General features: G+C 46.3%; 1 protein-coding gene across 3 annotated transcripts in view; it reads left to right on the top strand.

Moving 5' to 3' along the window:
* Positions 1-26335, top strand: part of MAPRE2 (microtubule associated protein RP/EB family member 2) — a 1024543-nt gene that overhangs the window by 307576 nt on the left and 690632 nt on the right. The window lies entirely within an intron of this gene.

The following is a 26335-nucleotide window of genomic DNA, read 5'->3' as shown; positions in this document are numbered from 1 at the left end:
AATTTAATTGTAATTATTTAAATATTTTAATTTATTTATTGGTATTTATTTTGAATTAATTGTTAATTCATTTTCAATTGCTAATTAATTAATTGGTAATTGGTAATTAATGTGTATTAATAGGTAATTAATTGTATTAATTAATTTGTATTTTTAATTGATTAATTATTCTATTATAATAAATTAGTAATTACTTTTAAATAATTTTTTATTGGTATTAATATTTAATTTATTTTTATTAATGTATGAAGTATTTACTTTCCCTACTGTTGCACTCACTGGAGTGGGAATAGTAATTTTACCCCTATGCTATCCAATGCTTTCCTTACTGTTGCACTCTCTGGAGTGGGAATAGTAATTTTTACCCCTACGCTATCCAACGCTTTCCCTACTGTTGCATTCTCTGGAGTGGGAATAGTAATTTTTACCCCTACGCTATCCAACGCTTTCCCTACTGTTGCACTCTCTGGAGTGGGAATAGTAATTTGTACCTCTACGCTATCCAACGCTTTCCCTACTGTTGCACTCTCTGGAGTGGGAATAGTAATGTTTACCCCTACGCTATCCAACACTTTCCCTACTGTTGCACTCTCTGGAGTGGGAATAGTAATTTTTACCCCTACGCTATCCAAATCTTTCCCTACTGTTGCATTTTTCTGGAGTGGGAATAGTAATTTTTACCCCTACGCTATCCAACGCTTTCCCTACTGTTGCACTCTCTGGAGTGGGAATAGTAATTTTTACCCCTACGCTATCCAACGCTTTCCCTACTGTTGCACTCACTGGAGTGGGAATAGTAATTTTTTCCCCTACGCTATCCAACGCTTTCCCTACTGTTGCACTCTCTGGAGTGGGAATAGTAATTTTTACCCCTACGCTATCCAACGCTTTCCCTACTGTTGCACTCTATGGAGTTGGAATAGTAATTTTTACCCCTACGCTATCCAACGCTTTCCCTACTGTTGTACTCACTGGAGTGGAATAGTACATTTTACCCTCCCGCTATCATACGGTAAAAATATTGTATATTTCTTTATTAATATTATGTTTATATACATATATGTTTTGAAAAATAAAATTGTATTTTTTTTTTATAACTTAAATTAATTATTTAATAGTTTTAAGGTTATTTAAGTATTTTTAAGTATATTTTAGTTAATTTTTTAAAATCTTTCATTAATTGTAAATTATTTTTAAGACATTTAAAACAAATCGATATTTTGACTATATTTTTTAACTATATTTTTGATTCGATATTTTTGTACTTACCTGTTTGTAGATAGGAATTCGATATTTTTGTATTCGATATTTTATCCTCGATATTTGTGTAATTCTATATTAGTGTAAACGATATTATGTCAGTGATCCGTACCATTCAGGGCAGAGTCTGGAGGAATTTGAACAACAGTACACTTTCTCAGTAAGCTAAAACCAATAATGGAATGAGAGGGTGGCTTACTCTTATGCACTCTTGCAAGTAGCCACCTTCCCCTGTACCAATTCATAGAACTGTTTTTTTAAAAGAACATAGGTCTCAGGGAGTTTGCCAAAGACAAGCCCTAACACAACAGTTGTGCCATAAACTATCCAAAACACTTGCCACATACACATGATGTTAGCTACCCAAACAAGCAAGAACTTCATACTTAGGAACAACTGCTCGAACACCACTGTAGTCTACTTCGCCATATACACATAGAAACACCAAACTTAACAATCCATACATAACTCCTAGATAAATATTATTATTAAAATGATTGCACACCCACTGTGAACGTTTTTAATATTGGGGAGTTCAGATTTAATAATTAAAATACATAAAGCATAACATTGTACTACTAATTTTATTTATATTAAATTTAAATCTTAATTTAACTGTGAGTAATATTAACATATTTATTATATAACAGTTTAAAAATATTATTTTTGTTATAATGTGTGTTAGAAATGCGGTTTAGTTAAGGTATGCACCTAAGCGAGGCAGAACAAACCATTCCAGTCAGGGCAAGTCAGTTACGCACCAAAATTAACCTATGCTCACCCTCTGGAAGCTTGGCGCTGAGCAGGCAGGCTTATCATCTGAGGCAATATGAAAAGCGTTTGTACAACACACTCACATAGCAACACAATGAATACACCACAAAAGAGAATCCACACAAGGGGTATACACATTTTTTTTCTATATTGTACACAACACAATACCAAAATGATATAGAACATACTGTTAGTGCAAGTAAGGCAGGTTCTTTTTAGAAACAGTCATTTGCATTTCTAAGTGTCACATTAGATGCAGAGTGTAGACATTGTATAGCTATTTTTTTACATGCATGTAACACATAGTTACTTTCCCAAGTAACGCAGTATCTTTAGAAACAGTCACCTATATTGCGGGAAAAGCATATGGATTGTATTAGGAAACCAAAGGGGCCCTTATGCTCCAAAACTTTATAAATAAATAAATAAATATGGTAACTTTAAGGACTCCCAAAGAGACTGGAGTTGACTGGGGCATTTTCAGCCCACCTGGGGTTCCACCCGCCACATGGAAGAACCATGCCCACTCAAATGTTGGCAAACCCAGAGCTCTCTGTAGCCACAGGGTCCTTTTAGTGAGGAGGAAAAAAAAGGCAGTGCGGGGGGCTGTGACACTCCCCTGGGGCCCTTAACTGAAGGGGAGAGTAACCTTTACACAGAAAGGGGCCCACTCGGGGAACGAAGTGCTGGACTGAGCGTCCTCCGACAGACCTTGGGTAATCCACCACACACGTGTTCCAAGCAGGCGTGTAGGAGGAGAGGCCTAGGTGGCTACCCTCGCCCACAATACCTCCTTATTGGCAAGGCAGGAGCTGCCACGTGGGAGAGAGTAGCCGACACAGTCCTCCAGATCATGTTCTCTCTTCGAGATTAGCTGCCCGCAAGTACGCGGTGCAGCTGTAGCAGTACAGTGCAGTATCACTTCCCTAGTAGGGTGGGGAGCTCTTCCCTGGGGAGCAAGCTGCCAGCAAGGTTGTTAGCGAGTGTCTTCTCTTCAGCACAGCGGCTTTCCAGTAGGAGGGGCATCATGTGCATGGCCCCCCTGGTTACGAGGCAATGCGTCTTGAGGGGCCAAGCAGAGCGGTGCTGCGCGGATCCTTCTCTTCAAGCGGCCAGTACCAATCACTAGCTGTTGCGGCAATTAAGACTCATGCTGTGGGAGTCTGGGGTGTAGCACAAGGCAACGGGGAAGCGCTGATCTTGGCTACAAAGTCGCGACTACACAATGCTTTGGAGACAAGTCTGATTCTTGTCCCTCTTTGTTGTTGGACTCAGGAACCACAGAGGCCCATGGAAAAATGAAAGGGGGGAGGTCTTTGCTATTCCTGAGACCTCATGAACGGGTGGCAAGATTACAAGCACTTGTAGAGCACTAGCAGGGCACCAAAGCAGGTAGCAGGCAGCAAGTCAGCACATAAAGGCAGTTGCAAAGTGGTAGTCCCTCCTGCAGCCCAGCAGTAGGGCAACACAGCAAAGCAAGTAGCAAGAATGGCGGTTTCACCTGGCAGCACAACTGTCCTCCTGGCAATGTGCAGATTGTAGAGCCAGCAGTGTTTGGTTACAAGTCCCATGCAGTGTCTAAAAACATGGAATCAGAGCCCCTGTACTTATACTCAAAAATGTCTTTGATAAGGAACCCTTAGAGGTGCACAACAATGCCTTTCAGCCCAAACCTGGCTCCAGACTGTCAGCAGGGGGTAAATCAGCCCTTTCTGTAAGGGCAGGACATAACCTATACAAATATAAAGTGTGAACCACCTCTCCCTCTCCCAGTCCAGGAAAACTATCAGTATGCAGATATATCCCCAGCCACATCCAGCCTTTCCTATGTTGTGTCTGTTTAGAAAGTATGCACAAAGTGTAGCTATCCCCCTGCCCAGATGTGTATTGGAGTCAGGCTGCACAGCACAAATAATCATAGGCACAGAGAAATGCCCTCTTTGTAAAAGTGCTATTTCTAAAATAGTATTGTAAAATCCAACTACACCAGTTAGTAGGATTTATCACCGCTATCCTAAACATACCAAACAGGGTAACGCCACTGCTTTCTGATCAGGAATTTTCACCTAAAAGTATATAAGGGAATTCCCAATGCTAGCCTATAAAAGGAGTAGGCTTCACAGCAGTGAAAAAACAAATAGGCTGTTTGTCACTACCAGGACATGCTACACATAAAGGCACATGTCCTACCTTTAACTTACACAGCACCTTGCCCATAGGGCTACCTAGGGTCTACCATAGAGGTGACCTATGTGTAATAAAGGGGGATTTAAGTTTTGGCAAGTAGTTTTAAATGGCAAGTCAAAGTGGCAGTAAACTGCGCACATGGGCGGCAGGCCTTAGACAGGTTTTAAAGGCTACTTCTGCAGGTGACACAAGTAGTGCTGCAGGCCCTCTTATAGCATTTAATTTACAGGCCCATTTAATTGACAGCTTTTATTTTACAGCATTTAATTTAATTTACAGGATATATGGTATTCCACTGTACAAGGGACTTACCAGTAAATCAAATATGCCAAACAGGAGTAAACCAATCATACCTTGTTTCAAGAAGACAGCACATGCACTTTAGCACTGATTAGCGGTGGTAAAGTGTCCCGAGTCCTAAAGCCAACAAAAAGAAGGTTAATCAAATAGGCTGAGTAAGGCAAAAACATTTGGGTATAATCCTGAAATAAGGGTCAGGTCCAGCAATTAGTTATTCGGTTTTAAAACCATTGAAATGTTATTTTCATAAATACTTCTCTAGAATAAGAGATGCCAAACAAAATGCTTGGATTGTGTACCATTTGTGATAGTCTCAATCAAGTATCCTTCACAGGGTAATATCCTGACACAGCCTTTGTGTAAACTGCACCCACCAGATAGTCATGGGGCTGTCTAAAAACTGAAGCACCCACAACACGTGCGCAATAAAGTGAAGTGTCTACATCTGGCTGTCATCAGCCTCTCTGAAGTGGTAATCAGGAGCAGACAAAGGACCAGCCTGACAATGAAAGTTTCTCACCTTGCACAACAAAAAGTGCAATACAACCCTTTATGCAAACCATTTATCGAATGGCTGTGCTTATGAAGGACTAATAAGTAGCCTATTTCTAACAAAGTATTAATGGAATTGCTAAAGGTTGCCCTGACTACATCCTGCTCACGCAAAAACCTAGGACTCAGCCTTTTATTTCAGTCCTTTTTTGGAACTAGACTCTCTTGTATTCGGGCATGGGACCCGTCCTCTATATGAGTCTTATATCCAAACACATTGTTATTTTGCATGCCAGAAAGAGGCACTCGTCATTCCTCTTGACTCCACCAAGTAAACACTTGCCTTGGCTTGTTGCTTTTAATCGGTTATTGCTAAGAGGAATAGTGGTCATGACTCACTTATCCTCGCGTGTTCATCACCCTGGACTACAACTTCCATTATGTGTAGGTGTATGCCCTTTGGTCGCGCGTTCCTTAAACTTGAACTACATTTCCCTTTTTTTGTAGTTCGAACCAGATCTCGCGCAATTACGCGTCTCTGGTCCTATCTTGGAACTACAATTCCCATCTTTTGTAGTTCGGACCAAACGTCGCGCACTTGGGCGCCCTGTTTCTCGGGATAGCTGCGGCACCCGTAATACACTCTCGTTTTTCGGCCGCGTTAGATCCCTAATTGATTTGGACAGTGTGACTATTTAGCCCGAGTTTACCATTGAATAAATAAGAATTGGTGCGTTTCAACGGCCACTAAGAATAGAGGCGTGGTCTGACGAGGACGCGGTGATAGGAGCTCACTGTAAAACACGTATCTACAAATGGAGCCTCACGTCGCCCACACGTTGCCTCCCCCAACCTCAGACTCAGCCTGAGGCAACGACGGAGAGGTGAGTGTGACCTCTGTGATATTTAGTTAGAGTATTTCGCGAAGCCCGCTTTTATACTTATTGTGATAAGGCAGTTCTAGGACCTGCGGGTGAGCCTAGTTAGACACTGGCTGTCAGAACATTAGACTAAGGACAAATTAATGATAGGGATCCCACATAAGTAGATAAGCCCAGCTTTTTTGCTTTTTCTTGATGTGGTTTGCCTTTTTTTGTCCCCAGAGCGTGGCCTCCCTTACTCTGAGCTTGGTCCAGGTGAGGTGAGGTAATTTCCCCTGTCATGATGGGTGAGTAAGGAACTATTATGCTCCTTTTTTAAACTGTATTATATTGTTTCATTTCCGATGCACTTACACCATTTTGCATTTTTGTAGGTGATTTATACACCAGCTGACATGGAGGAATAAGTAATATATCCTTTAAAGTTGTCACTGTTTTTTTCCTTTGTTTATGAGTGTGTTGCACACTAGCAGTAGCAAAAGTCCTTTAGAACAGAGGCCCTGATGAAAGCCAAGGGAGGATCCCCCCTTTTTGGCAGAAACATGTTGGCCCTTAAGCAGTCATTTGTTTGTACTGCGTTCTTGCGCTGTTCTGGTTTTTAAATAGAAAGAGACTCACAGCTATTAAAGTTTTCTTACTGAGAGTTCTCTATTCATTTTTAACTTCACTTTGCTTACACTTTCACCCTTTGCACTGCACTTTGTTCCATTTGGTGATCCCACGCATGGTCAGACAAGCGATTGTGGGCCTGATCCCAGTCCTACCAGGCGGTCCTGGCAAGTAGTCTCATTGCTCTAGAGACACACCAGCCCGCTCCTGTGGATGACCAGATGAGAAAAATCAGATCACCAACAAGATTTTGATGGTAATCCATCTCTGGATCTTGGGCATCACCTACTCTTGCTGGTGGTTACATGCGTCGGATTATTAAACTTTATACTAAGACTACTCGGTTATCTAGTTTTGAGATTTCACAGACCCGAGATAGTGCACGGTCCTCAGAACACATTTGTTCCCTACTAGACACCCAGGTTTTTTTCGTATTTACAGTTGTATATTTTGGGATAACAACCTGGGGAGGTCTTTAAACTTCCCATAGACCCTCCAAACCCCGTTTATGTTTTCTTCTCTACATCCTGCTCACTTCAGGGCCTGGATCTCCACTCGACCATCTGGCCACAGGAATGCAGGCAATACCACCTTACTGATACTGACTGGAAAAGCTGTTCTCATCCCCCATCTTGTGTCATGATACACCAGCGGCAACTAAAATATATCCACTAGTTTCAGTGCTCAGACTTATACACACACAGAATCCTACTGCTAAACTTGTGGCTCACACATAATATACACGTACTCCACAAACACAGCATTACAGCATAGGGTTCTTGGTTTGTACATAACACCTGAACTTTACATAAGAGGGGACAGAAGGACGCACTTTTACTGATACAGATAAAAATGTCTGCTTAACTATATGAGAATACAACACAATATGCTGCCACCGCCTTATGTGCTAAATCCAAGATAGGGACAGTAATCCTCTGTCCAATCTGACAGTTTGCTTAGTGTTCCCCTGTAGGTCACAATATAGGTCCTGGATCTCAGATTGTCTGGGTAAAGCCTAGATAGAGATACACATGCTGATGGGCACCTATACCATGGGTAAACACCCCTGTACTATGCCAGGTACATTCCCATCCCAACAGAAATCAATCCTAGTGGTATGCAGACTGATTACTACATTCTGGAGCCTATGAAAATACTTAATATAGCACTAGGTCACATGTGAATAGTGTTGTTTTATTTCTACAGTTTCTTTTGTCAGTTTTAGATACCCAGATTTCATGCTGTCCCAAAAAGCCTCCTCCCGCCATGTTGTAAAACACTTGAAGAAAATCTGACCTTGACTTTCAATTGTTCTTCCTTCTTTCCTTCTTTTGAATTATCCACTCCTTACGTCTATCCTCTGTAGGCCTCTCAGTGTAGCCTACTCTACGTTGCATGCATTTCATAGATCACAGACTCCCTTTCTTTGAAACCATATCCATGCAACCTAACAATACCTAATCTTCTTTAACCTGTCTATTAATCTCACTAATCTTTTGCAAGAACCATGAGTCCCTACTAATCACAATTTACACCTAACTCTCATTCATCTAATCTACCACAGACAAATGGGAGCAGATCCGTGGAATTATTTCCACGGGAGCACAAGGCTAATACAGGTAACCCATAGTAATCGTTTATCACTGTAATAGCCATTAACCTTGGGTACTGAAAGTAGTGTGCTACTTGTCGTAAAACACCTTGTGAGGGCGAGTAAGCCCTATATAAATCCTATTATACAATATAATCCTCAAAAGAATTTGTCCATGCCATGGGTTTAGACACAACATTGATGTGAACAATGCCAGCATCATTTCCATTTGAACTATGGGAATAGTCTGCACGTTTTTCTTCTAGGTGATGAAATACTCCAGTGAATCAGGTGCAGAGTGGCTCATGTCTCTCCAATTCTCAAGGCCTTTCCCAGAGTAATGGGTTGCTAGATATTCCGTGCTATGATTCCTCTGCATAATTTCGCAAGCAGTTCACTGGCAATTAACCCCACATCAAATCTCAAAATATGCCTATTATACTATGTGCTGAAGCCTCACCTTGCTGGTCATTGCTTGTTTCAACAGATTTAGCAGAGTTGATAGATATTTTATGATCCTTGAATCACAACCATGAAACTCCCTGCCTGCCACCATCCATGCAACAACAGACAACTCTGTCTCCCACAAACTCCTTAAGACTTGGCTCTACTCAGCACAAAATGTCTGGGCCGGTCGAATAACTGTTCTTTGACTTATTGGACAAACTGTTGTATAGGGCTAGGACTGTCATTGTTATCTGAATGGAAACTCAGGACAAAGAGGACACAGTGATCTTACAATGCTCATTTTTATAAACTTGGCTGCTTCTTTCAACACAGTAGGCCTTGCTGTCTTGTCAGATCTGCCTGGGTGGCTTCACTCTTAATTCGTCAATTCCAGTACGTAGTTGGAGAAATCACGCCATATAAGTAAGGTTTTATTTGGTAGGTCTGACATTACCAGTCAAGATGTGGACACAACAAAGGCAGAGTTTTCCCTGTAGGATGTTGCAATGCGGACTTCTTTTTTGTTGCTGCAGAAGGATAATGGAATTATACAAAATCTAAGCTTAAATATCAGTATGTGGCCCCATCGCTCATAATTTGCTTGTGGGGGGAACACCACTGGCAACATTCCTGCTAAGGGTTAGACTTGTTTAAAGGGCTTTCTTTTGCCCATACATGTATCAGTGCAGTCCTAGAGAGAGAACTCCAAAACAGCCTCTGCCTCCAGGGTTGAATAGGGACAGAAAATAGGTCTAGGCGCCAAAATAAAAATGGGTGCATTAGTGATTTTGAAAATGTTGTTTTTGATCTTCAAAAGACACGCTGTTTAAGTGTTTTGAAGGATATGGGAGACTGCCTGCAATTGTGTTTGCCACAGGCAATGTTTGTGTTAATATCAGGAAAATCAACGGTAAACACCCACCCAAAAGGCCATAAAACAAGCCCAGAAGCAGCCCAAAAGCCGTCCACACACTGATGTATAAGGTTAGCCCTTCAGTCACTGCCTGATTGCCCTATAGGCCAGCCCGACCCTATCTACCTTTCACATTTGGACCATTGAAAACTTTGTGCTCTAGTCAGACCTTCTATTCACTTGCCTGTGGATGGATCGATGGTCAGTGCTAAGAGAATTCGTGGCTGCCTGGCCAATGTGACTCTAAACACCACCTCAACCGACAACCTATAGGAAAATATTCATCAAAATGATTGCCATAAAGTTAAAAATGTGAAAACAATTATGGGGCAACACTGTATTCCTGGGAACCTGGGTGATAGATGTAACAACAAAAATACTATGGTTCCCTCGGAGAGAGCCCTAAGCCTAAGCTCTCCTGGCACCACACAGCAAATTCCAGGTGAACGAATATACATACAGTTATTTTTGTACAGGTATATTATTTATATTTGGGTACAAGAATAAAGAACAGTAAAACAGCAAGTAGGAGCAGTGCAAAGGAAATGTGATAACGGTGATTGTCGGTGCTTATGTGTCATAAATAAACAGAGAATACACAGTGACTGATTGGAGGAATAAATCTAACAACATATTACTCCACTACTGAATGTTCCTTTCTTAGATTCCAAAACATTGTTAGCAGTACACTACGTCGACGTTTTGACCCCTTATACCCACTTCACCGGGGTCTTCATCAGGACAAACAAAATGGAAGCAACCCAATTTCAAATCCATAGGTCCTTTTAAAGGTCTCTCAATGTCAAAACTTCAAAATATGTCAGTATGGAGAAGAATCTGTTCTCCCAAACCAACAACTCTGTGAAGAGATCACCGTGAGGACTGCTGTTTGGAGCCACACGAATAATGTCCTAAGACATTCGTGAGAGACCCAGGAAATAGCAGAACAGGCACATATTACCTAAAAGTGAATTGAACCGCCCAATCACCCCACAAGGCCTAACACCAGGTATGCATTCTGCGCAGTGGTGTAGTAAGGGGGGTGCGGTGGGTGCCGGCCGCCCCGGGTGTCATCACTGAGGGGGTGACAAAATGGCAAAAATATGCGTTTTAAACACATATTTTTGGCATTTTGTCAAGCCGGGGTGACGCACCGGGTACCACCTGACCTTGCCATGCTACTGATTCTGCGGGTGTCAATTCCAACCCTCTGCCCCACTTGCATGGAGAGGCCTTTCAGTGAGGCAGTGTCAAGGCCTCCCACATGCTCCCAGCGTCTGAGGATCAGCTCCTTTTTTGATGCTCTTTGGCAGTGATGCATTAATCAAGGCGCTTTATCACTGCCCCACCGTTCTTGAAATCAGGTATGAGGCTGAAAGCACACCTTTTCAATCTGTTATTCACATCACTCTAAAGACAGCAGACAGAGAGCCTCGTTTTCAAAGCTGTTCCACATCAGTTTTTGACAACGCACTATGCACATCCTGAAAACATTGTGAGACGATCTTCGTTCTCACACATCACTCCCTCTTTTGTATCTGCCATGCATGACCTTTGCCCTGTAGGCTCATCATCAGTGTCTCAGAGGGATTGGTAATCTGATGGTCCAGGGGTTAATTGGTATGGATTGTGTCAGAGAGCCTTTCTCGAACAGCTGCAACACCATCCCTAAATTGAAATTGATAAATTGATAACTGTCCGAAAGCCTCATGTGATTCAATTACAAGGTTTATGGCTTTTTAAAGCCCCTTTATTGCTTTTATCACGCCCAGTAAATATTTCAGACCGGCTCTCCATACGTTTGGTTGGGTTGTTCTCCGAAAATGTGTTTTATTTGCATCTTTCTTGTCTGTTATCTCTCGCTTCCCCCCCACTGGGCATCAAATCTGTTTTTAGAATGCCGTGGTAAATGCTCATATTTCGTAACCTTTCCCGCGGAGGTCAGATGTGTAACTGCAGCCCGGCAGGCTATTTAAAGGTGGCGAGATACGTGAGGTAGCACGCGCGTCACGCCGCCCTCGCGCGCACGCTCTCACGCGCTCTCCGAAGACCTCCCGCGTGACGGCGCATTGCTGAGGGGAGTCAAAAATTTGCTAGCATTCGCGACAAGAATTTTCAATTCTATTAAGGACACGGAGGCGAGGATTATGCTTCTCAATCTTTACTGCATAAAACACAGCAGCCAATGAAAATGTATATTTTCAGTAAACATTAACACAAAACTTCATTACCCATGAACACCCATGAGTATAGGCACGCCCCCACAGTCCATAAGAACCCCTTGCGTGCTCCCATCATCCTCTTTCTTTGAGGCGAAACAAGTCCAACAAAAACTTGAACAGTCACAATCCTCCAACGTGGAAGAACAGCTTCAGGTGTAACATCCTGACATCCGGAGTCGATCAATCCGACTTCTTATCAGATCCTGAAAGAAAGGAAACAACACCCCGTAATTCTTGCATAAAAGGGTGGGCAAGCTTAATACATACAGTACATTAAGCCGGGTGGGATAATCCTCGCCTCCGTGTCCTTAATAGAATTGAAAATTCTTGTTGCGAATGCTAGCAAATTTTTGATTCTATTACAGGACCGGAGGCTTCAGATTATGCTAGTTTAACGCTGAGTAAATACCACTGAAGTAATATCTCCCACCGGCTTATAATAAAACGTTTTAAACGTTGAATCAGAGGACCAATCTGCACAACGCATGATATCCTGGATACTTGATCCTAAACCATATGACTTAGACGCCATTGCACCTCTCACCGAGTGAGCACCAAAAATGTTTGTATCAACACCTGCCTCTTTCATAATGAAACGAAGCCATCTAGCAATAGTGGCAGCCACCACTGGTTTAAAGGGCTTTTGAATAGCAATCAAAAGTTGGGAACAGCCCTGTGGCCGCAAGGCCTTCGTACATGCCTCGTAAGTCTTTAAACATTGGACTACACACAGTTTTTCATTTTCAGGAAAAGCATTATAAGAGATATGCCTAGACAATGTTTTAGTACGACCTGTAATATGAAATTAAACCCCTTCCGGGGTAAACACTCTACCTGTTACGTCGAGCGCTCTGACATCTGAAGATCTTCTGCAAGACGATAAGCAAAGCAACATGGCCAGTTTAGCCGACAATTGTTTCCTGGACAGGAGGGAATTAATCGGCCATCTGTCGAGCAATGAAATGACAACCGAGACATCCCACAAACCCGTATACTTGGGTTTGGGAGGGTTGGCCACCCTGATGCCCTTCAACAGCTTACAAACCACCGGGTGCATGCCCACTGGCCTACCATCCACTTGGGCATGCCCCGCCGAGATGGCCGAACGAAAGTTGTTGACAGAACGATATGCCAAACCATCGGCCGCTTTTTCCGATAGAAATTTAAAATTTGGGATAACTCTGCCCCCACGGGATCCAGATGTCGTCCCACGCACCAACCCACCCAGTTCTTCCAGGCAGCGGAATATCGCTTCCTGGTGGAAGGTGCCCAAGCTTGTTTGATAAAGTCGGCAGTTTGGCCCGAAATGCCTGGCAACTGCCACTGTTCCCGGAAAGCCTCCATGCCATCAGGGATAGCCTGCCCTCCAGCAGCAACGGGTGCTGCTCCTGACGAGGGCCCTGCAACAGCCACTTCAAAAAACGGTAATAGCCGGGGGCGGTCGCAGCTCCACTGCAACAATTTGGGAAACCACGCTTGTGATGTCCACCACGGAGTCACCATGACAACTTCCGCCCCTTGCCGTATCACCTGAGTCATCACTCTGGGGATCAACAGGAAGGGGGGAAAGGCATACTGGGTCCCTTGCGACCACTCCTGCAGAAATGCGTCCGTCGCTGTCGCAATCGGATCCGGCCTCCAACTGAAGAACCGGGGAAGTGGGTATGTCAACCTGGAGGCGAAAAGATCCGTCTGAAATGGACCCCAAATCGCTTGTAACCAAAGGAAGACCTGGGGAAGCAGCTTCCAGTCGCTGTAATCCCTCAAGTGTCTGGAGTTCCAGTCCGCCACTTGGTTGGCATGACCCGGAATGTACTCCGCTATGACTGATATCTGGTTCTGAAGGCAGTAATGCCAGAAATCCTTGGCTATTTGGACAAGAAGAGACGACCTCGTGCCGCCCAACTTGTTGATATACCTCACCGCGGACACATTGTCCAGACGCAGGAGGATACAACATGATGTCTGCTTCGGGGATAGCGTGCGGACCGCGAACGATCCCGCCAGTAGTTCCAAACAATTTATGTGAAGTTCTAGGTCCTGTGTTGACCACCTGCCGCCTGTGGAAACCTCTCCACAACGCGCACCCCAGCCCCATCTGCTGGCGTCTGACTCGATTACCACGTCCGGCCGCGACCCGAAGATCGCCCTGCCGTTCCAGGCATCCACGTGGCCTAGCCACCATTGGAGTTCGTTCCGAACTTCGTCCGTAAGCGGGACCGAGTCCGTATACGAGAGCCCCTTCTGAAGGTGCCTGATCTTCAGGCGTTGGAGGGCTCTGTAATGTAAAGGACCCGGGAATATCGCCTGGATCGAGGACGCTAGGACACCCACAATCCTGGCCAGGGTTCTGAGCATGACCAATTGACTGTCCAGTAATTTCCTGATCTCCTTCTTCAGCTCCCTCAACTTCGCTTGTGGAAGACACAGTTGCGCCGTGAGGGAGTTGATCGTGAACCCCAGAAAATCTATCACCTGAGCCGGGATCACCACTGACTTCGTTAGATTTATCACAAACCCCAGGCGTTGCAACAAGGAAATAGTCGTGGTCAAGTGTCGATGCAACACAGACCGGTCCTGTGCCATGATCAGGATGTCGTCTAGGTAAATGATCATGCGCACTCCCCTTTCCCTGAGGAAGGCTACCACTGGTTTCATGACCTTGGTGAAACACCAGGGAGCCGAGGAGAGACCGAAAGGAAGAGCTAAATACTCGTACCAACGGCCGTTCCAATGAAACTGCAGGAATCTGCGGTGTGGAGGAAAAATTGGAATAGAAAGATATGCATCTTTCAGATCCAGTCGCACCATCCAATCTCCTTCTTGTAATAAATCCGCTAACATGTGAATACCTTCCATTTTGAAATGGTTGTACACCAGATACTGGTTGAATTCTCTGAGGTTGAGTACAAGTCTGTTGCCACCTCCCTTCTTTTGGACTAGAAAGACATTGCTGGCGAAGCCGCGAGGGCTCCTCGGGCAAGTAGCGATCGCGCCCTTCCTCAGCAAGTCTGCCACCTCTGCCTCTATAAAACTGTGATCTAGTTGGGAAAAATGGAGAGGTGGCGGGGAGGACGCTTGCGCAGGAGGAGAATAGAATTCCAGCCGGAACCCCTGAATGGTCTGTAAGACCCATGCATCCTGAGTCAACACCTGCCATTGCAGCAGACAATGCTGCGTGCGACCCCCCAATGGAAGAAGAGACACGTCCGTGACACTCACCGGAACTTTGATGGGCCTTGAAATTCGCCCTGTTGTTTCCCGACTGGAAACGTCCTTTGTTGAAGCCTCTTCGAGACGGATAGAAGGTTCCACCGCGGGTAGAGTCCCACTCACCGCGGCCGCGGCCAAAATCACCTCTCTGGGGGCCTCTCTGGAACCCTCGGCCTGACGAGCGACCCCCGCCTCGCCCGGCCCTGTTGAAAACACCCTGCGTGAGTGCGCGCCTGATACCGCTCTGGGCCTTATCCAACGCGGTGAAAGTACCGACATATTTGGTGACATCTTTTACAAAACGGTCTCCAAAGAGACATCCCCCAGCCAGGGGACCCGGTTCTGCTTCCGCCAGTTCCGTCAAATTCCCGTCCATGCGCATAAGCAAGGACTTGCGCCTCTCCGAAGAGACGGCGCAATTTGCGTTGCCCAGAAAACAAATCGCGCGCTGAGTCCATTCAGCCAAGATGTCCGGGTCCACCGGTGTCGCCCCTTCCTTGGCCGCCAGGGCCATTTCCAATATCTTTGCCAGGGGCCCAATAACATCGAGCATTTTGTCCTGACAGCCCCGCCAAGCGCAGTCAAGCCCTCTTTTAGGGTCCTTGGAAAATTTCTTTAAGAAAGTCAGCATACTTGCATCAATTTCCGGTGTGTCAGCGACATTATCCGGAATATCTGGACGCGGGCATTCCGACCGCAGCCGGTTGCGTACCTCCCGAGTGAAACTCTTCCGGAGGTGGTCGTGAATGTAGTCTGAAACGTCCGCCGGCGGAACCCAGTCCGAAGACCGAGGGTGAATGATGTCTGAAGGATCAAAGTGGAAGGCTTTAGGAGCCTTGTCCTCCACCGTCTTGGGAGCCGGTCTGGCCTTCTTAGGGGGCGGAGGCTGCTCCTCCGAGGAATCAGTGTCCGTATTGGTATCTGTATCAGTGGTGGAGGTATCCGTGTCCACTACCACCTGGCGCTTACTTTTTGCCTTGCCGCCAGAACGTGGCTGAGTAGGGACGTCTTTAACCGGTAGGGAAGCCATGGACTGCGCATGCGGCCACATTTGGCGCTCGTCCGAAATTGAAGTAGAGGTAGAGGGAATAGCTCGCTTCTGCTTCTTGCGCTTATCACAGCCATGGCGCTTAGCAAAGCCTTCCAACTGCTTTCGAATGGGGCGCAGGGCCACTGCGAGTGCCTGTTGCACAGTCTGTGGGACCTTCGTCTCCATGGCTCTATCCACGGAAGCTTGGACCGAGGCATCCAAAGCTTCGACAATGTTGTCTTCTAGGACAGCCTCTTGCTGCCCTTCATTAGTTTCCTCCCCATCTGCCTCTTCCTCCTCAGGGTACTTAGCCCAATTCTCCATGGAGGGTAAATGACAAGGTAACACAAGGTATCAACCCTGGCAGCTCTTGGGGGTGGTGGGGGGGGTCAGCCCACTGCACACAATAGTCAATAAACACACAACTGTACCCAAACCCCCTCAGCAAAGCTGTAGTCTGCAAGGTCAGAGACCTAGGTCCTGAAATTATACAGAGCGTGTGCTCACTCTGGACCCTGTAATTATTACAACCAGTACTGGCGATCCAACAAGAGGCAAGCCGGTGTGTGGAACGTGCAAAACGCGCGTTCCTGTAAGCCAAGGAAACGAGCCGAGGCGCGCCGCCCAAAACGCTACCAAAACCTACTAAAACCAGCCCAATTGGTCAGCGTTTTTGGGCGCGCGCGTCGGCTGTGAGCCACCCGGCCTGAACGCAGGGCGTACCAGGGAGCCTCTGCGCGCCCTCAGGCTGCCGGTAACGGGCCCATGTGAAAGACGCGGCGGCCCCTCGCCGGTCAAAGACCGTTGTACTCGCGCTGAAATGCGCGCGCTCCCCAGCGGAAGCTGCCCCAGCGTCAAGACGGCCCAGCAACGAGTGTACAGCGAGGTGAGTGTACCCCTCGCGCGCAGTACACGAGTACACAGAAATAACCACAGAAATAATCACAGAACCAGAAAACACACCAATGTCCTCAATCAGGAAGCGGACTGAGCCGCAGCACTCAAATAAACATCAGAAACACAAATGCAATAATCGCCCAAAGCACCCCCAAACTGACAAGCAGAGTGAGGGGACAGGGAAGGTGCACTTAACTCTGGCTTGTGAGCAGCAAAGAAAGAGGATGATGGGAGCACGCAAGGGGTTCTTATGGACTGTGGGGGCGTGCCTATACTCATGGGTGTTCATGGGTAATGAAGTTTTGTGTTAATGTTTACTGAAAATATACATTTTCATTGGCTGCTGTGTTTTATGCAGTAAAGATTGAGAAGCATAATCTGAAGCCTCCGGTCCTGTAATAGAATCTGCAACGCAGACGCGCCTCTCAGCTGCAAATTGCTGAGAAAATGAATGTCCACTGAGACTAAGAATAGACAGCGATATGATGAGTGTCGGTGCAGGTAGTGAGTAATATCACCAACTCTGGGGCTCTGTTGACGCTGAGCTGGTGGTAGTAGGAGGGTCGAATTCCTGATGGGACTGAACTATTGCCTACTAATAAGAAAAGCAGTTTCAACATACAGGCTATTTATTTTTAAAGATTATTTTTTAGAACTGACAAGCGACCAAGGGCGGTGCTTGGTTAGTAAGATTTGTGGGGGGAGGGTTTAGCTTCTGATTTTCCAATAGTCCTGCTGGCTGGCATATAATGTTAAAATCAGTGCTTAAAATGGGAAAATAGAAGTGCAGGTACTCTGTAGCAGAGTACCTGCTTGTTTCTGAGAAGTGCTGGTGCTCTCCAATTAAAAGTATTGCATTTCTCTTGAGAAGTGCCAGTACTCTCCCTCTCAAAATAAAAAAAGTGCTGGTACTCCGTACCGGACAGTACCGGCCCATCTAAAGCATTGGTTAAAATGCATTATACGACCAGTAGGGCGAATGAGAGGGGTTTTAGGGGCAGTGAAAAGTGAGGGATTGTTGGCCGGCAGGGGTGGGAAGTGAGGGAAAACCCAATATTTCATAAACTAACTATGTTTTAAGACTTTCAAAACAGAATGTGTGTGTGTGCGCGCATTTTTGTCTCTTTCAGCCTGATTCATCATTCTCCCGTTTTGCGAGCCCCTAATAGCGATTCATAACGAATCGCTATTAAGGACTTGCAAAACGGGATTCATGTAGAAATTGCATAAAGAAATGCGATTCCTACACATTCCTTATTTGCGATTAGCAAATTGCTAATCGCAAATAAGGAATAACTCCCCATTCATTCCTATGGGCCAAAAGGCCCATGGGAATGAATGGGGAGTATTCCTTATTTGCGATTAGCAATTTGCTAATCGCAAATAAGATAGTGATTTAAAGGGTGCCAGGGGTGTCCAAAGGACACCCTGTGGCACCCCTTAAATGCAAATTGAAACAGGTGTTGCGCACACACATGTCCAAAGGACATGTGTGTGTGCAACATGCAACTTAGAAAAATGCTTTTAAAAGCATTTTTCTTAGTTTTCGCTATTTACCACGAGATCTGACCTCGCGGTAAATAGCGGGCCGAAATTGCGAATTCGCAATTTTTAAATGGATGATGAACTGCATTTAAGGAATCTGAAATAGAGATTCCTTAAATGTAATTCCTCGCAAAATAGCGAAATCGCTATTACCGATTTTTGCATTTGGGATGATGAATCCCAAATGCAAAAATAGCGCTCGCAAAGGGCCAGATTCTCAGAATCTGGCCCTTTGCAAGCCGATTTCGGCTTGATGAATTAGGCTGTTTGTATGTAAACATTTCTGGTGAAATTCGACAGGCATCTAAGCTTACCCGATCGAAAGCATCTGTACCCAACTCAGAAAATTCTTTTAGGGGGGGGGAGGGGGGCGAAACACCTCCCTTAAGCTTCCTCCATGTAAAGCATACAAGCGCCATCCATTGCTGTTACTTTGGAAAACACCAGTGTGCCTGCTGGGTTTTAGGCCTTACCTATACTGAGAAACACGAAACCGCAAGTCCTAGAATGATAAGAATGACAAGCATTGGAAATGCAATAGGTCTCGCAATAGAATAGTTAGACTTTTTTCTTTTTGCAAATGGAAGAGTGGCGTTGCGTGGATGAGTGGCGTTGCGTGGATGAGTGGCGTTGCATGGATGAGTGGCGTTGCGTGGATGAGTGGCGTTGCGTGGATGAGTGGCGTGTGTGAGTGGCGTTGCGTGTGTGAGTGGCGTTGCGTGTGTGAGTGGCGTAGCGTGTGTGAGTGGCGTAGCGTGTGTGAGTGACGTAGCGTGTGTGAGTGGCGTTGTGTGAGTGGCGTAGCGTGTGTGAGTGACGTAGCGTGTGTGAGTTGCGTTGGTGTGTGACCTGGCGTGCGTGTGTGATTGGCGTTGGTGTGTGAGTGGCGTTGCGTGTGTGAGTGGCGTTGCGTGGATGAGTGGGGGTTGGAATGCAATAAGTTATAGCATTAGAAAAGTTGTAGTTATTGGTGAGGGTGAGGGTGATTGAGGTAAGGGGGTGAGGGGAGGTTTAGGGGAGTGAGGGTGAGGTGTGAGAGGGGGTGAGTGAGGGGAGAGGTGTTGAGGGTAGGGTGAGAGGAGAGGTGTTGAGGGTGGGGAGGAGTGAGGGGTGAGTGAGGGTAAGGGTGAGGAGGGGGGTGAGTGAGGGAGAGGGTGATTGAGTGTGAGGTGTGGGTGAGGGTGAGGTGAGGGGGTGAGGTGTTGAGGGTGAGTGAGGGTGAGGAGTTGAGGGTGAGGGTAGTGAGTGTGAGGGGTTGAGTGTGAGTGTGAGTGAGGGTGAGTGAGGGTGAGGGTTGAGGGTGAGTGAGGGTGAGGGTGAGGCTGAGAGGTTGAGGGTAAGTGAGGGTGAGTGATGGTGAGGCAGAGGGGGTGAGGGTAAGTGAGGGTGAGTGAGAGTGAGGGTGAGTGAGGGGTTGAGGGTGAACGGTTGAGGGTGAGTGAGGGTGAGGGTGAAGTGTTGAGGGTGAGTGAGGGTGAGGGGTTGAGAGTGAGTGAGGGTGAGGCGTTGAGGGTAAGTGAGGGTGAGTGAGAGTGAGGGTGAGTGAGGGGTTGAGGGTGAACGGTTGAGGGTGAGTGAGGGTGAGGGTGAAGTGTTGAGGGTGAGTGAGGGTGAGGGGTTGAGAGTGAGTGAGGGTGAGGCGTTGAGGGTGAGTGAGGGTGAGGGTGAGTGTGGGTGAGGGTGAGTGAGGGTGGATGAGGGTGAGTGAGGGTGAGTGAGGGTGAGTGAGGGTGAGGGGTTGAGGGTGAGTGAGGGTGAAGGGTTGAGAGTGATTGAGGATGAGGATTTGAGGGTGAGTGGGGGGTTGAGGCTGAGTGAGGGTGAGGGTGAGTGAGGGTGAGGGGTTGAGGGTGAGTGAGGGTGAGGGTGAGGCTGAGAGGTTGAGGGTAAGTGAGGGTGAGTGATGGTGAGGCAGAGGGGGTGAGGGTAAGTGAGGGTGAGTGAGAGTGAGGGTGAGTGAGGGGTTGAGGGTGAACGGTTGAGGGTGAGTGAGGGTGAGGGTGAAGTGTTGAGGGTGAGTGAGGGTGAGGGGTTGAGAGTGAGTGAGGGTGAGGCGTTGAGGGTAAGTGAGGGTGAGTGAGAGTGAGGGTGAGTGAGGGGTTGAGGGTGAACGGTTGAGGGTGAGTGAGGGTGAGGGTGAAGTGTTGAGGGTGAGTGAGGGTGAGGGGTTGAGAGTGAGTGAGGGTGAGGCGTTGAGGGTGAGTGAGGGTGAGTGTGGGTGAGGGTGAGTGAGGGTGAGTGAGGGTGGGTGAGGGTGAGTGAGGGTGAGTGAGGGTGAGTGAGGGTGAGTGAGGGTGAGGGGTTGAGGGTGAGTGAGGGTGAAGGGTTGAGAGTGATTGAGGATGAGGATTTGAGGGTGAGTGGGGGGTTGAGGCTGAGTGAGGGTGAGGGTGATTGAGGGTAAGGGTTTGAGGCTGAGTGAGGGTGAGGGTGAGTGGTTGAGTGTGAGTGAGGGTGAGGTGTTGAGGGTGAGTGAGGGTGAGTGAGAGTGAGTGAGGGTGAGTGAGGGTGAGGGCTTGAGGGTGAGTGAGGGTGAGTGAGGGTGAATGAGGGTGAGTGAGGGTGAGTGAGGGTGAGTGAGGGTGATTGAGGGTGAGTGAGGGTGAGGGTGATTGAGGGTGAGTGAGGGTGAGTGAGGGTGAGGGTGAGTGAGGGTGAGGGTGAGGGTGAGTGAGGGTGATTGAGGGTGAGTGAGGGTGAGTGATGGTGATGTGTTGAGGGTGATAGAGAGTTATAGAGGGTGAGGGGTTGATGTTTAAAAAAATTTTTGTTAATAAAATGTCTGACGGAAATCGCCACCTGAACGCTACCTACATTTACCAGGTTAGCGTTCTAGTTTTTTTTTTCTTTTCCCTACCGTTACGTTTTATTTTTGATGGACATTTTTTTTAGCCAATCGGAGCGCGACGTTTTTGACGTCGCGTTCCGATTAGCATACGTAATCGGTGGAATTCTCCAGAACATGGAGAATAGCCGGATGCGGAAGGCGTGTTCCTGTACGTGTGCTGTTGGTGCGTCGTAGGATAGGTAAGAGATTCCCTCGACGTGTTTTTTTAATATAATGTAAAGTAGTATTGATAGTATGCATAAAATAGTTAATAATTACGAGTGTATTTATATAAATAGTGACATATTTTGTTAGCGATTGTAATTATTTTAGTTATTTATGTAATTTATATGCAATTAAGTGTTTTATTTACTACATATAGTATATTTAAGTTAACGAATGAATAGGAGTGTATTTTTAATACTGTTGACATTGTATTTTTTCGTTTGTAATATTTCGAAATGATTATTATGTCGTGTAATTAAAGTCTTGTTTTTATTAATCGATATGTAATGTATTAATTTCCTTAAAGTGTTATGTAATGTATTATTAGCAGTTGTTTGTAATTTGACGTACAAGAGCTGTTCATTGAGTTTCTAAGTACTCTTTTCGCCATGAATATTGTACACTTAAAATGTATTAATTGTATTACGATTTCTTTTGTGAAGCTAAGAGACATATGTAATGTTTATTGATTATTTTTTGCGCTGAATCCAAGTTGCGTAATATGTTTTTGATACTTGATGTAATTCCGTGTGATGAAGTGCTATTGTTATATGCCTTCGGCTTTTTGTGTAACTCATGACAATTGTGTTTAATCCGTCCGATTTACGGGATGAATAGTGCTTGTTTATTACCCAAGTTAAAAATAGGCTGTTTTACTTTTGTGTTAGTACATCCTAGTCCTCGCATCCTGACTGATAATTCTTCGTTCTTTTGTTGGTGTTATTTTGTCCTAATAATTGTTGGTTTGGTGACCTGAAGCTTGATAAACATCATTGCGCGTATTTTTACTTTGGTTGTTATTTTCTAGGATGTCTTTCTGTTGCGTATCTTGAGTATGTATTTGTAGGGTGAATTAGGCTGTTAGTTTATTAGGGTGAATTAGGACTCAGGATTTCTATCTTGGAGTTAGAGTGTGGATTAGGATAGTTTATTTCTATTATTCCTTTTGTTGTTGTATGTGTGTGTGTGTGAGGGTGAGTGAGGGTGTGTGAAGCTGAGGGTGTGTGACGGTGTGTGAGGGAAGCTTGCACTGCTGCTGTCGGTGCTGTACCTGTTCCATGTGTAAGGGAAGCTTGCACTGCTGTTGCCTGTGCTGTACCTGCTCCGTGTGTGAGGGAAGCTTGCACTGCTGCCGCCTGTGCTGTACCTGATCTATGTGTGAGGGAAGCTTGCACTGCTGCCGCCTGTGCTGTACCTGATCTATGTGTGAGGGAAGCTTGCACTGCTGCTGCCTGTGCTGTACCTGATCTATGTCTGAGGGAAGCTTGCACTGCTGCTGTCGGTGCTGTACCTGTTCCATGTGTAAGTGAAGCTTGCACTGCTGCCGCCTGTGCTGTACCTGATGTATGTGTGAGGGAAGCTTGCACTGCTGCCGCCTGTGCTGTACCTGATCTATGTTTGAGGGAAGCTTGCACTGCTGCCGCCTGTGCTGTACCTGATCTATGTCTGAGGGAAGCTTGCACTGCTGCTGTCGGTGCTGTACCTGTTCCATGTGTAAGGGAAGCTTACACTGCTGCCGCCTGTGCTGTACCTGATCTATGTGTGAGGGAAGCTTGCACTGCTGCCGCCTATGCTGTACCTGATCTATGTGTGAGGGAAGCTTGCACTGCTGCTGCCTGTGCTGTACCTGATCTATGTCTGAGGGAAGCTTGCACTGCTGCTGTCGGTGCTGTACCTGTTCCATGTGTAAGTGAAGCTTGCACTGCTGCCGCCTGTGCTGTACCTGATGTATGTGTGAGGGAAGCTTGCACTGCTGCCGCCTGTGCTGTACCTGATCTATGTTTGAGGGAAGCTTGCACTGCTGCCGCCTGTGCTGTACCTGATCTATGTCTGAGGGAAGCTTGCACTGCTGCTGTCGGTGCTGTACCTGTTCCATGTGTAAGGGAAGCTTGCACTGCTGCCGCCTGTGCTGTACCTGATGTATGTGTGAGGGAAGCTTGCACTGCTGCCGCCTGTGCTGTACCTGATCTATGTGTGAGGGAAGCTTGCACTGCTGCCGCCTGTGCTGTACCTGATCTATGTGTGAGGGAAGCTTGCACTGCTGCTGTCGGTGCTGTACCTGTTCCATGTGTAAGGGAAGCTTGCACTGCTGCCGCCTGTGCTGTACCTGATGTATGTGTGAGGGAAGCTTGCACTGCTGCCGCCTGTGCTGTACCTGATCTATGTGTGAGGGAAGCTTGCACTGCTGCTGCCTGTGCTGTACCTGGTCTGTGTGTGAGGGAAGCTTGCACTGCTGCTGTCGGTGCTGTACCTGTTCCATGTGTAAGGGAAGCTTGCACTGCTGTTGGCTGTGCTGTACCTGCTCCGTGTTTGAGGGAAGCTTACATTGCTGTTGCCTGTGCTGTACCTGCTCCGTGTGTGATGGAAGCTTGCACTGTTGCTGCCTGTGCTGTACCTGCTCTGTGTGTGAGGTAAGCTTGCACTGTTGATGCCTGTGGTGTACCTGCTCTGTGTAAGTAAATGGAGAGGAGGGAGAGAGTTGGAAGAGAGAGTGAAAGAGGCAGAAACGTGGAGAGTAAAAGAAAGAGCGAAGGAATATGTAAGCTGAGAGATGTGGCATAACAGAAGGATTGGTAGTGCGGGCACTGCTGCTTAGTGTTTCTGCGCGATTTGTGTAAGTAAATGGAGAGGGGGAGAGAGTTGGAAGAGAGAGTGAAAGAGGCCGAAAGGTGGAGAGTAAAAGAAAGAGCGAAGGAATATGTAAGATGAGAGATGTGGCTTAACAAAAGGATCGGTAGTGCGGGCACTGCTGCTTGGGGTATCTGCGAGATTAGTGTAAGTAAATGGAGAGGGGGGAGAGAGTTGGAAGAGAGAGCGAATGAGGCTGAAACGTGGAGAGTAAAAGAAAGAGCGAAGGAATTTGTAAGCTGAGAGATGTGGCATAACAGAAGGATTGGTAGTGCGGGCACTGCTGCTTGGGGTATCTGCGACATTTGTGTAAGTAAATGGAGAGGGGGGAGAGAGTTGGAAGAGAGAGTGAAAGAGGCAGAAATGTTGATGTGAAAAGAAAAGAAATAGCGAAGGAATCTAAGCTGCGAGATGTGGCATAACAGAAGGATTGGTAGTGCGGGCACAGCTGCTTGGGGTATCTGCGATATTTGTGTAAGTAAATGGAGAGGGGGGAGAGAGTTTGAAGAGAGAGTGAAATAGGCAGAAAAGTGGAGAGTAAAAGAAAGAGCGAAGGAATGTAAGCTGCGAGATGTGGCATAACAGAAGGATTGGTAGTGCTTGCAACGCTGCTTGGGGTATCTGCGAGATTTGTGTAAGTAAATGGAGAGGGGGAGAGATTTGGAAGAGAGAGTGAAAGAGGCAAAAATGTGGAGAGTAAAAGAAAGAGCGAATGAATGTAAGCTGCGAGATGCTGCTTGATGTATCTGCGGGATCTATCACGTTGTTGGGCCATTCACATCACTACACGGAGTTTTTTTTTCTTTAGCACAATGTTTTGATCCCCTTTACTTTTACTATTGGCAACTGCTGATGATGATACAGTGGGGAGTAAAGCGAGTACCAGTTTGACACATCCTCCATGTTGGTTGCTCCCGTGAGGCGTTGCCAATACCCCTCCCCCTTTTGTGCACTCGAAAAGTTTTGATGGACGGTGAAGTACAGCACCAGGGATTAATGGGCACACACACATATGGCTTTAGGAATGTATAGTTCAAACTAAATGTGACAATAGACACTGAAACTAGTAGTAGGAGCTAACACATCCAGTACTAGGCTTATCGCAATTTATAGAAAGAAAGGGATAGTTCACCTTGCACTAAGGTCAGGCACATTGTTCATAGCTGCCTGTGCTGTACCTGCTCCGTGTGTGAGGGAAGCTTGCACTGCTGCTGTCGGTGCTGTACCTGTTCCATGTGTAAGGGAAGCTTGCACTGCTGTTGCCTGTGCTGTACCTGCTCCGTGTGTGATGGAAGCTTGCACTGTTGCTGCCTGTGCTGTACCTGCTCTGTGTGTGACTGAAGCTTGCACTGTTGCTGCCTGTGCTGTACCTGCTCTGTGTGTGAGGGAAGCTTGCACTGTAGCTGCCTGTGCTGTTCCTGCTCTGTGTGTGAGGGAAGCGTGCACTGCTGCTGCCTGTGCTGTACCTGCTCTGTGTGTGAGGGAAGCTTGCACTGCTGCTGTCGGTGCTGTACCTGTTCCATGTGTAAGGGAAGCTTGCACTGCTGTTGCCTGTGCTGTACCTGCTCCGTGTGTGAGGGAAGCTTGCACTGCTGCTGCCTGTGCTGTACCTGCTCCGTGTGAGGCAAAGAAAGAAGTGGGTGAAAGATGCAGAATGGGTGCAAGATGCGGAGTGTGGGTGCAAGATGCAGAGTGTGGGTGCAAGATGCAGAGTGGGTGAAAGATGCAGAGTGGGTGAAAGATGCAGAGTGGGTGAAAGATGCACAGTGGGTGACTGAAGCAGACTGGGTGACTGAAGCCGAGTGGCTCACTGAAGCAGAGTGGGTGAATGAAGCAGAGTGGCTGAATGAAGCAGAGTGGGTGAATGAAGCAGAGTGGGTGAATGAAGAAGAGTGGGTGAATGAAGCAGAGTGGGTGAATGAAGCAGAGTGGGTGAATGAAGCAGAGTGGCTGAATGATGCAGAGTGGCAGAATGATGCAGAGTGGCGGAAGGATGCAGAGTGGCTTAAAGCATCGGAGTTCGCGCAAGGTACAGAGTGTGTGTGTTATTGCATGATAGTTCTATGTGTGTGTGACTATGTTGTATTAGTTGAGTGTAGTTGTAGTTGTATGTATCCTTCCTTTCCCAAAACCAGATCAAAGAAGTTCAAAGTTTTTATTTCACACCTTTTAATTTTTATTAAAAACAATAATAATTACTTTGAATTTTTATACAAAAATGAGAGATAAGGGCAACATGAGATATTTACTCAGAACATATGTCTTCATCGTCTTTCTCTTTTAGAATGTTTACG

Source organism: Lissotriton helveticus, chromosome 4_1 (assembly GCF_964261635.1).
Source record: "Lissotriton helveticus chromosome 4_1, aLisHel1.1, whole genome shotgun sequence".
Classification (NCBI taxonomy): domain Eukaryota; kingdom Metazoa; phylum Chordata; class Amphibia; order Caudata; family Salamandridae; genus Lissotriton; species Lissotriton helveticus.
Note: the sequence above shows the minus strand (reverse complement) of the source record. Positions and strands in the feature narration are given on the sequence as shown.